The 12,562-nt window shown below is 41.6% G+C and overlaps 1 protein-coding gene across 31 annotated transcripts in view; it reads left to right on the top strand.

Annotated features, from left to right (window-relative positions):
* LOC105684834 (voltage-dependent calcium channel type A subunit alpha-1) overlaps positions 1-12,562 on the top strand; it is a 116,839-nt gene that overhangs the window by 49,007 nt on the left and 55,270 nt on the right. Inside the window, exon 1 of one of the 31 annotated variants that reach the window (XM_048650562.1) lies at positions 5,630-5,978. The exons of the other annotated variants lie outside the window; for them this stretch is intronic. The gene's annotated coding sequence lies outside the window, so the exon portion shown is untranslated. Of the gene's footprint in view, positions 1-5,629; positions 5,979-12,562 lie in introns of those variants that run through there. 31 annotated transcript variants of the gene reach the window in all.

Genomic DNA, 12,562 nt, shown 5'->3' with positions numbered 1-12,562 from the left:
ACGCCTTAAACATGTCGGTAAAATTTCTTTTTTCATCTACTTTCTCTTCCTTTTTTTCTCCTCTTTGTACAGCAACTGCAATTTTTAGTCTATTGTAAATAGTTCCCGCATGCTTATACACCAACCTATGTACATGCAAATGTGAGTATGTGTGTACGTACATGTACAACGAACTATGTGGTTTATACAAATGCCGACATGAAAGAAGAAGAAGAAGAAGAAGAAGAAGAAGAACGTGCGCGGGACGATACGTGGTGGCTGGCTGGCCAGCAAAAGGACGATGATAGTGGGAAAGAGGGAAAGATAGTTAGAAGGTGCAGGGGAGGCGGTGAGGAACGGGTGTGGGGGGAGGGGAGGGAGAAAGCCGGTAGGCAGCACCCTGTTATAGGGGAGAGTTCGATGTCCTACATTTTCTCCCTCCTGGGTAGCTACCGTACCTATACCTCCTATTTTCATCCCCAGACTTACAATCCTCCCTCCTCTTTCCTCTTTCACCCTCGTTTCCACTCCCCCCCCCCCCCCCCGCCCTCTCTGTTTGACTTCTCTTCCCTTCTCTCCTATACCTGCTTACCTCCCCCTCGTCCCTTCATCCTTTTCCCTTTTTTTCCGTTCCTTCTCTTTACTTCTCTCGTTTTTTTAGACCATCTCTCGCCGCCGGCCTCGCGGCAGATCCCATCGGGAACGAAGAGATGAATATAAGGGTTGCCTCTCAGACTTCGAGCGAAGCATACCTCGTTGCATTTATTGTTCGACTAGCAGCTCCGCCCGGAGTGTTATTATCGTTATTATTATCATTATTTTTAATTGAAATTTTGTTTCGATTTATTTATTCCTTCATTATTTTCCCCTCTGGAATTCCTCTAATTATTGTAGCATAATTCCCGAAGAGGAGACGTTCGACGCTCGGAGTTAAAATAATTCTGGTATCGTGTTCTTCCGCGAATCGTGTTGAACTGTGAACGGATTTCACTTGTCGCGTGGATACGGTGAACGGTGAACTCGAAATGTATTTTGAAATAATCAAAAAGCGATTCGTCATAATCCAGTTTATACGCTGCCACGGGTATTTTGAAATTGCCCATAGATTATATACACGCGGATGTATGAGCGGACCATTGATTTTATATCATGGGGTGAAGTGTAATGCACACCTGTAATTATACGGACACCCCGGCAACGCGTATCTATATATGTATACGGAGTCGTCCAATTATTTCAAATGTCAATTAACTAATTAAATATCAAGCATTGAAATCTCTTTTACAATACACTGTATTTCGAGCATGCGGGTTATATAAATGAAAAATTTTCTATTCCAACGGGAATCACGCTGTATTTTATTCAATTCAAACAAAAGAAGAATTTCTCTTTTTCTCCACACTATGTACACGTGCGTATAGTTATACCGATGTACGAAAGGTGGTACGAAAAAAGAAATAAAAATTATTAATAAGTAAATGCGCGAATGAAAGTATAATATATGAAACTTTACGTCCACATTATAGGGAGTCGAAAAAATTTCTTCCGAAATAATACATCAAATATGGCTGATGTAGCCTGCAGGTAGAGGAAACTTGACCGAGTTCAAACCCCGATCGTAGTGCATGGCGACCCAGATTCGCGTCTTCTCTTCCCCTTCCTGTCAACCCCTAACCACCCTAACCTCGCCCCGAGTCACCCCTGTTGGCCGTTAGCCCCTTTACCTTGTATTCGTTCCTCGCCCTATTCCCATCACATCCGAACACCATGGCGTCGCATCATGGCGATTACTGACAACACCTGCAAAATAACGTCGATCCGAGGAAAATATTGCGGCTGCTACTCTGACGGCGTAACCCACAAAATGGAACCGAACGAAAAAATTACGCGAAAATTATATCGGTTCACGTGGACCAAAGCGGATTCCAAAATCGAGAATCCGCTCCCGATCGATGAAATTTTTTCCAATCGAGCATAAATTTATTTCCACAACGAAAACGATGTTGATCGAAGGATGAACAATAACGGACGAAATTTCGTCGTCGAAATTACGAAAAACTGGGAAAAACGATTCGAATTTTCTATCCGGACGTGCACCTGGTTAAAATCATTTCCGATAATTCTAATGTGGCTGTACGTCTAACGGTAGACGTAAACTCTGAGACTACGTTGATCGCCGTATGTGTAGGCGAAACACTTTGAAATTGGAAAATAATTACTGAAATAATTAACTTCCTTATATCCGTTGCACAATTTAGAAACGATAAACGCGTTGTCGTGTGTAGGTAACGGGGGTGGGCCAACCGTAGGTTGTAAGTACCTCGTGTATAAACGAGCAACGAAACCTGCAATGCATTAAGATAGAACCTCGAATCAGAATTGGTATAGACGAAATTTATAATGTCACCGGAACTTTTGGTAAATTGGTCTAATTACTAAGCACGAAGAGCAGTCGAGTCCAGTAAGCTTAGCAATTACTAGTGATATATTACCGGCTTAACTAGACTACTGCTTCGCGTCGTCGAACTTTGTTTTGCTGGAACAGCCATACCTAATTATTATTACCTTGCAAAGCGTGTGATGATACGCCGGATGGTGCTCCCCGTGCAACTACGTTAATTAGAAGAAATTAAAACGAAAAACAAAAAAACAAAAAATCAGAAAAAAATCGCACCCGTCGAAAATTGACTAACGATCTTCCCGATGATTTATACGCGTGAATCTCATCGACGCGCGATCGTTACCCGTTCGCATTCCGCGGTGATATCGAAACTCGATTATTTTCCGTACTGCTCAAGTATTACGCGCGAATGTATGCATGTAACCAAGTGGATGGTATGTGTAATGCATGTACTTTGCTATGCGGTGGCTACGGGGATGGATTTTTATAAGGAGTGAAAGCACGGAAGTGAGAAATAATTGAGTAGCGACCCCGACAATATTAGAGTTTTGTTGGTTGTTGCGCGCGGCTTGTTAAATTTTTCAAATACCTGAAATTGTTTTACTCCCGGAATGGGAACGCTCGAAATATAGCGTAGTTCATGTTTCTGTGCGGCTGCAATAGTTGGACGTAATATCGATACATCTTTTACACGTTGAAAATCACGTCCATTAATTACAAAGATCGTCGGTTATTATCAATATCGTCATCGTCAGCGACGATTCAAAATCGAAGACCGAGTTCTGCTCAGATTTTCGTTCGTCCGACAGATCGGAAATCGCGAAACGATCCTTCGAGACATTTGTTCCTAATCAAGAGGAATTGAATTTCGTAAAGTACGAAAATCGAAATCTCGTGGAGAAAATTTCCTCGAATCCGTCCGCGCCGAATACGTACCATATAGGGCTACCCTATACCGATTTGTGATACGAGGATTTGCGGCATTAACACCAATTAACTTTTCAGGTATTTATAGTCAGGTAAGATATTGCGCAATAAGAAAACTGCGAAGAGCGAATAACAGACCTTGAGATGTAACGTTGAAAACCTTGGAGTACCCGATATCCGAGCTTTTACGAGGTATTTAACGGGGCATAGTAGAAGTATAGTATCGTCGCGTGCGGCTCGTCATCGTTACTAAAAATCTTTCATACTTTCATATTACACGATGCACCAAAATATGGATAATCCTTTCTCTGTAATAAAATATCTCATGCAATAACAAAAAAAAATTCGTTACGCACTCTGATCTTAAGTGATGTCAACTTGTTTTATTTTGATTTTTTGATTCTCCTGTTTACCAAAAATTTGGGACTCTGAAATTTTCCGGTTGTGTCCTCATTTGAGTCCCAAAATTTCTTGGGTCAAGAACGAATGCAACTTCGTTACGTACCGACGTGAAAAAATTGAAAAAATTGAAACAAAAAAAGCTACAATCAAACGGGAAAACTTGTAATTACGAAATCATCATCAGGGGACGAAAAGAGGGGGGCGGGGGGTAGAGGGGGTATATTTCAGGGAGAAACATTTCGTGTCGTGTCCTTTCCGGTAGTAGAGACCGTGGCTGCGTGTACATAATATACATATATGTATGCACGTATATACGTATATCTGTGGGATCGTATCCCGGCTATCCTCTTTTCCGCGGGCGGTTGCACCAGCCGGGAACCGGGCAACCATAGAATCCACCTCCGAGGTTCGAACTTCCACCGAGGCTGTCGACGAATGTGGAGCACTGGGTCGCCGCACTCGCGCGACCCGGAGCCGAAGAACCACGATGCATACGCGACGAATTACAACGTGATTTGACCTCCCTTCGCGGATGCCTAATACGTCGCCCCCGCATCCTATACCGACTTTGCACCCATACATTTGTAGCGGAAATATCAAAATTAGTCGGAATATTAATCGTTCGTAGTACGCGGTAGATATATTATGGCTGAAATTAACCGAACAGATACGAGGGGGTGGCTGGCTGGCTACCTGCGATCGTTTCTGTGCGGAAAGTGTTTTTCGCTTATTCGAACTTTTTATCGGTTAGATACTAACACACGTGCAGAAACGATCGAGTCGAGAGGGTTCCGCTGCAGGTCGTGAGGGGGTCATATAGGTTCATTTTCGACCTAATTAATCCCCTTCGTAGTTCGCACAGGAGAACGATATCGAATTAATTCTTGATACGTGTACACGTACAGGTGTATTACCTGTTCACATGTAACGTCGAGAAAAAACCGACACGTTGCAGCGAAACTCGCGAAAAATTTCAATCGATACGAATTTGCCATGAAACTTGTTGGTTCTCTACCCTAATTCGACGCATTTTTGCCTCGAGATTCTACTTTTTGAAATGAGGAAGCGGTTTGAAATAATAATTTCCCTCGAAGTGGGAAAGAATAAAGCAACTTCGCTGCGAAGAGACGGACTTTTTTGGAAATACTTTCGAGAGGGACGTTGCAAAATTTGATTTTCGGTTTTTTAGGAGCGTGGTTCGGATGTTCGGTGTTACATCCCTAAATTTTGGTTCGCTTCCTACGTTCCTTCGCATATCTCGTTAAGCGCATGCTTCGCAACCCCGCACAGTATCGGTTAAACACACACCCTCTAAGCATCCCTCTTTCCAAAGTCACCCTCCCAACTCACACACGTGAAACACGAACGTTCGCGTGACATCTGGCGACATTCCATCCAACCAATTCCCGAGCTTTTTCCGAGAATCTCGGAGGGCGCGAGTCTCTTTTCGAATCAAACCGAAAACCAGTCTCAACCCCCATAGTCCAAAAGTACGTTCCATCCGGTCTAACTTACGTCCAAAAAATCAATTCATTCGCTCCACGTGTAATTCGAAGGCGAAAGATCCCGTGGAAAGCGTTCGCTCGTCGAATCACACCATCGAGGTCGAGTCCTCCGGAGTTTAAAGGGGCATGTTCGTCTGCTTGGCTCGATTTTAATGTAACGATCGAAATACGGTGACCCGATGAGCGAAATCGCTTTTCAAAAATAGCCAAAAAATTAGCCCGAGGGAACGTCGAGCTCTCGTCTCCTTTCGAATCGCATAGCATGCGGATAAGGGGTGGTTGTCGTATCCCCCGAAGTCTGGGGCACCGATTTTTAGCGCCGACCCTGAAGCTCGCGAGTGACAGAGCCCTCCGAGGGGTAGAAAAGGGGGAGTTCGTCGGGAGGGTTGCGGAGTGAGCGAGTAAGCGAGTGAATGGGAGACTGAGAGGGAAATACTTTGTGGAGTCGAGGCACCGTCCGACCGTCCCAGCGGCCACGAGCGAACGGCTCGAGTAGAGATAGTGTGAAACTTCTACCAGACTGAGGCTTTTGAGGGACAAAATATATAATTATCATTCCTCGCGAACGGTGCTATGCACGTAACATACAGTGGTGGATAAAGTGCGTGTTGTGTTAGTTTGCTTGGAGGTGACGTAAAAAGTGGTTGAAAAATATAAGAAGGTGTAAAGTGTTGTACCGCTGAGCAGATATACGCCAGCAGCAGGGCAGAGTTCTGAACGCATGTAGGAACATGGCCGCATCTAGCCCCTGCCTCCCTCTAGAGGTAAGTGAAAATGAAATATGCGAAAATATCAAATAATATCGACGAGGACGTCGATATTTCGAAGCCGAGATACCTTCCGCATCATCCGCCTTATGTGCTTCGTCCGTGCGAATTTTCATTCATTTTTATATGGGTCACCCCGCGGATGGGGCGAAAGCTCAGCTCTTTCGGATAACGTTTGCTCTGCCCTCAAAAGTTAAATTTCGCCCCTAGAGAACCCCGAAGAAACGGATGAAAGAAAGGTGACGAAAAAGTGGCGAAGAAAAAAAAACAACGCGTGCTTGTTTTACGACGAGAAAATTCTGAGCTCGAGCACGAAGTTTTTAGATTTGTCTTGGATATCCAATTTTGTCTAATGAAAACTGTAAATCATAATTCTCAGACGCTGGTTCCGTGGATAAACCAGGTGTGTGCTTTGCTCGCGTTAAAAATCGAGTCAGAGGGTCGTTTCAGTCGAATGTATAAACTCTGCGAAGCTCTCATTTGATCATGGAGGAAACCGCCCTGCAGAAACGAAATCACATATACGCGATGATATCGGCGATATTCGCTCGGTTCGGAAGAAAATTTGCCAAGAGTATATTTCGAACCTGCGTGTTATCACTTTTCGAAGAATGAGGAGAACGACGAAGCGACAAAAAAAAAATGTGTCAAATCAAAAAATCAAAAGTAACCATGTCCAGGCGATTCTAGATACAGCGAAGCGAGAATCAAAAAGGAAAATCTATTCCGCTCTATTCTGAGGGAAAGAAGAATAGAAAAAAAATTTGTTTTTTCCTTATTTTTATGATTAGACGATCGATGGCTGATGATAATTCGGAAATTTTAACCTTTTATAAATGGAGAAAATTATTGAAAATATCCACGTTTTATCGGTCCTTAGGACAAAATTATTGATATGCTCGGTGATGTTCATCTTGCGAGGGGGTCGATAGAAATAATTTTTATTGAATGAGAGAGGTCAATTACATCATCTAAAAGGTCACCCGCTCATTCGTATCCCTGTATCAAACTATACGTGAGGTGTGCTGGAATAGTTTGCGAAAGAATTTCTAAAAAAATGCAGGTACACACATGAAAAACAGGTATTCCAGGTAAACTGCAGATGCACAATACGTACGTATAAATATATAATTGGATAGTCGTAACGAGTATAATTGAATTGAAAAATAAGTTTCCATAACAGATAGGTATATGATAAAACTTGGCTGAAATTATAATGTACGTAAAAAAAAATAAAATAATGACAGAAATAATTGGAGTGAGTTACCCGTTTTATGTATATTCATGAAGTGTATATCAACCGATTTTTCGACCGCCCACCATAGAGTGAATGTTTAATTTTTACCCTCACCCCCGAACTGCACGCCATTTATTTATCCATTAAATTTACTGTTTTCATTACAACGTCGCCGAACGTTTCGTCGCTCGTTGTCTATCTGTATTCCCCGCACACACCTATAACGAACGTTTATACGTGTGTGTTAAAAATACTGCATTTCACTGGAACACAATTTAGAAAAAAAAGAAAGGAAAGGAACAAAAAAAAAAAACCGAAACTAAAACGAGAAAACAAATAAAATAAAAGAGAGAGAGAGACAACTGCGGCAGCAATTAAAATTTCTTTGCATAATCGATCACGCGATATTTTGTTCCCGGCACATCATCGTGCAGCTACGGCGATACGTATGGTATACCTTATACACGTTACGGAGATTGAAATTATTTAAATATAAAGTTCGTTACATTTCTACCGTATCTGTGCAGAGGGGTTAAGTTACGTTTACGTATATTATATTTTCGATTGATTTTTCTATTCCGTTCTAGTAAGCGCCGAGTAACTATAGGTATATACTTGTATATATATGTGATATAATATTCAGTGGCGCAGAGAAACATCGAAAATCTTCTTGGAGTAACGAGATGATAATTTTCCCTCCGCTTAAGATGACAAAGTTTCACATATTCTTCTTAATCACGACGTACAGCCGATTCGTGGAGGATTAGCGCATCAATTTTTTCCCAATATCTATTCGCACGTATGCAGAATTGATCGGAAAGGGTTGTTGCTAACAAAAAAAATGTCATCTGAGAACGCCATTGATGAAAAATGGAATACTGGATCAGCAATTTTGGGATTTTATTGATGAAGAAAAAAAAAAAAGGCAAAACTGAAACTCGTCATTCAAAGGGATGAGTTCGAAAACAAAATTGTCCATTTTTGCGTCGATAACTCCTATGTATATCGTACAACGACGATAGGATAGCAGTGAGAACGTCCGCGTCACAAATACGCCGGTAGAATTACAGTTTGTACCGCACAAACGCATACCCAGATAGATACAAAAAAAATACCATACAGTTTTCATACACAGCTAATACCGGGAATAAAAATCCTTCGGAAAAATTTTCTCCTCCAGCGATTACTAGCTGTCGCTCTATTGAAACGGTACGGAAGAAGGGTAGGTATACATATACGTCCGCAAATCGTTGTCTCGATTGTAGTTCTCATATATTTTTTCCATGCCTGTATTAATTGGCGATTTTGCGCATACAGGCGTACATACGTCGTCTACCTACTTATTATCAGTCATACCGATTGCATCGCTTATGTATTCAGGCTATACATAGGTATAGGTATATACATACATATATAAATTATATGGTCACGTCGACCTACCTCCGCAACGAATATGTCTCCGTTCTCTCTCTTCTATTCGTGTGTGTCGGTATATCTATATATACAATGAAACGTTACGTACATACGCATATCCATCTATACATATACATCTGAATATGTATTCATATACCTAGACAGATATATATGACTTATGTACCTCATAAAAGTATGTATAAACCTATGTACATATAATACGTACACTCAAAGGGGAGAATAACGCGGGGAAACCGCAACCTATATATACATACATGTACGATACACGTACGAACAGTATATGCTGCATATAATATAATCCTCGGTAATTAATGGTTTTTACTTCGTTTGTTGGAAAAAAGAACAAAAAATTCCATGTCCGTCTGTCTGCTTGGTATTTTTTTTTTTTTCTTTTCTACTCTTTCTCTCATCATCGCCTTCGCCGGACGTGCGGCGTTCGAAATTTCAGAGATAGAAAAGAAAAATGCGGAAATTCAATTCTACCGCATCTCAATGGTCGACGTATATTTGTACGATGCAGTTACTGCGGTATCTGAAAATAATTTGTGGATCGTAATCGTCCCCTCGACTGAACTCCGGAGGAATCGAAGCTCGGGTTTTCGCTTGGATTTTGAATCCAGTCGTAATAAAAATCTGGCGAATTTTTACGTGCGCGTGAATTACGTATAGGAATAAAGAAGCGTCGTGTCAGGGGCCATCCGGAGAACAAGTTGAATATACAATTAGCATACGTGTACAGGCATATAATAGTTTATAATGTCGTTACGCACGTACGTATGTAGTATACGTAGGGTACGATGTACGTACGTACGTACGTATGTAAATACGTACGCCCGCGATATTATTAAGTTGGCACTCGTGCGTCAGTGAGCGCCACGTGATCCTCTCCGAGGGGTTGATTTCAGTTGGCAGAACTGACTACCGTTCTATACTTATAGCGTTGGACTAAAGCACAGGAGGTCTACCGAGAGGGTAGAAGGAAGGAACGACGACGAGGGGCGGGCGGGTGGGAGGAGGTCGCCGGTGGTGGAATAGCGGAGCCAGGAGGAGGGAAAGGCGCCATGAATGAACGATCAATAGATATATAGCGGTCACTTGCCCTCGCAAACGCACTTTTTTACATCTACTTATTATTAATTTGTTGCTTGTTTTTTTTTCGTTTCGACTTTTCCCTCGGATTTAGTTGTACATTCTTTCATTTACCACTACTCGCTCACTGCGGTCGCAGCGAGTAACTGTATCGTTTTTTTTTCTTCTTCAAATATATGTATTACTTTTTCTCCGAACACTGTACTCTCCGATCGATTTTTTCTCTCCGGCTCAGAAATATTCTGGGAATTTATGTGTTACGGGACGCCACGTAGACGATACCCTCGTGTCGCGATGATTGGACGGTGTTTTAATTTTTTTATCTATTCAAAAGTACTCATATTCGCCCTTTTATTACACGGATAGCTCGAAGCGTCGCAATGTCGAATTCAACCAACTTTGACAAATACGAATAAATGCTCGTTCCCTTACGTTGCTTAAATTTCTTTCTTTTTTTTTGTCTTTGTTTTTGTAAATTTTGTGCAGGCTTTGATGTATCTAACGAAACCAAAAAATATACAGTTGGTTGAACTCGGAAAATTCTGATACGATAAAATATTTAGTTTCGCCGAAACTCTAATTTCAAGCTTCGAAAATATCAAATACGTCGTGGAAATATTTCCAAACGAAAGAGCTCTGAAATCTATTGAATTAATATTTTTTTGAAAATCTTCTCAGCGTCCGTGTTGATTCCCGCTGTGATACGTATCGCGGGTCGTATCGTAGCCAAGAAAGTCAGTAATTAGGCGTCGGAAAATCTGACGCAGTTTTTCTTTCATCGGATGTCTCGCGATCGTTCGCTGCAAGTCGCGAAATTGCGGAGTGCTCGGTGAAATTACTTCGGTGCAAGTTTCCGAGTGAGCATGTGTTTTCACGGAGGGGACGGTGAATACGTATAACGAAGAAGAGACGTTTATTTTCCACGTTACATTATGCAGAACTTGAAAGAGAAACTCCAGGAGTAGACTCGCTTTTATGCGATACTTCTCCGGCTCGGCTATAGCCGGTCTGACCAACAACGTTTGTTACTACTGAAATCCGTAGGCGGCATGGCGCACGCGGTGCGGCGCGACCTCCTCACGCATCGGTTTTTAGAATTCTCTTGCATAAAAGTAGTGACGCCGCCACGTGCATTGTCGTAAATTTGAACCCTTAACATTAGCAGGGAAAGTCTGGAGGTGCAGTGAACAACTTTCTCTGAAAATGGACAAACGACGACGCCTGGTCTTTTTAAACGTGAAAACGTTGAGTGTGGACGAAGTGGATGGAGGGGTAATTAGTGAAATAGAAATGATACAGTTGTAGTTCGCGCTGCACTACAGAGTTAACTGTATAGTACGTGTATAGTCACTCTGTTTTTCATTCGTTATTCCGTAGCTACTTCTCCACCTTGCCTAATGCAGTCGTCGCTCGTTCTTCATTTTTATTTTCCTACTTGAAGACACGAAACAATAGGCGGAGCTTTGATTTCCTCCACATTCTCTACAAGAGTGTGCATTGTAGTGAGTAACCGTTCATTTTTTATACGAAAACATCCAGTTATTTCTACGGAGTTTCTCAATTCATTCGTTTTTTTTTTCTTGTTGTTTTTTCACCGAATTACAAATCTCATCCTTCGAACTTTTCTGAAGACAAAAAAAAGAAACAAACAATACGTATTGAAATTACGTATATCGGGATTGTGACGTCGAAATAAAGTACCAGTCAACCGTTTGATCTCATCAAAGCGATGCAAAAAAAAAAAAATCATACTTATGAGCCACCCTGTACGAATACCGTACGTAGCGCGACTGTAGCGGACCGTCTTCTGACGGCTGACTCGACCAATGCTCTTACTACTTGGCGAGTAGGGACAGCGGGCAGGCGGCACAGCGATGCCCGTCTGACCTAAAGTGCGTTCCTGTTAACAGCCCTAAATTGAATCATCGGATGTTCGACTTTTCAAATTATTTAAACGTTCGATTACCGTCTAGTTGGTACATGAAACTGTACGTCTAGAAGAAATGAACGAAAAACATATTGCTCACATTTGAAAGGATGAAATCAACCCAATTCTTTATCAATTTTATTTTTCACTTCGTTTTCATTTATCGTACTTGTACAGCTCTGAAGCTGACGACTTGCGACGTATCTAATACCGAGTCATTTCCTGTACAATCATTAAGTCTGTTTAATATTCCATCGGATTTTTTTGGTCGCGGTACAACGGAAAGGGCGGAGAGCACATTTGAGTTTTCACGTTCAAATCGAATGTCTGGTAAAATTCGGGATGGGAGAATATTCACACCTCACCGCCCCCTAGACCAAACTAGGGTTCAAACTAGACCAGAGGCGAGTTAAAGAATTTGAAAAATGTTTGATAAAAATAATTACGCAAAATTCAATGTGGGAAATCTGGAGCTCCACGAGACGAATGTTGCCTTTGATCAGAATTTTTTTCGCTCTTTTTCCCTATCATTTGGAAGAAATTTTTTGGATCGCCTATGAAAATTTTTCCGGTCCCCATTCATGGGGGCAGGCCCTTAAGCGTCTTTCACAACCACTTCTATAACGTGGCTCGTTACATTGACTAGGTACTGAATAAATGAGAACATAAAAAATCAGGTTTCTTCTTTTGAATTCTGATAATTGTGTGTATACATATATTCATCTGCAGTGTGTAGTCCTTGGTAAATAGGCCCTCGAAGAACATTATGTATACCTACCCTATAAAACGATTTCTATAATATTATAATATCTCCACAAGGCATCAGCTGTAACAAACCTGAACTATAGTTATCTTGCCCACGCAGTCGTCGGAGGGTTAAGGAATTTGAGAAGG

Source organism: Athalia rosae, chromosome 2 (assembly GCF_917208135.1).
Source record: "Athalia rosae chromosome 2, iyAthRosa1.1, whole genome shotgun sequence".
In the NCBI taxonomy this organism is placed as follows: Eukaryota; Metazoa; Arthropoda; class Insecta; order Hymenoptera; family Athaliidae; genus Athalia; species Athalia rosae.
This window is presented reverse-complemented; position numbering and strand designations above follow the sequence as displayed.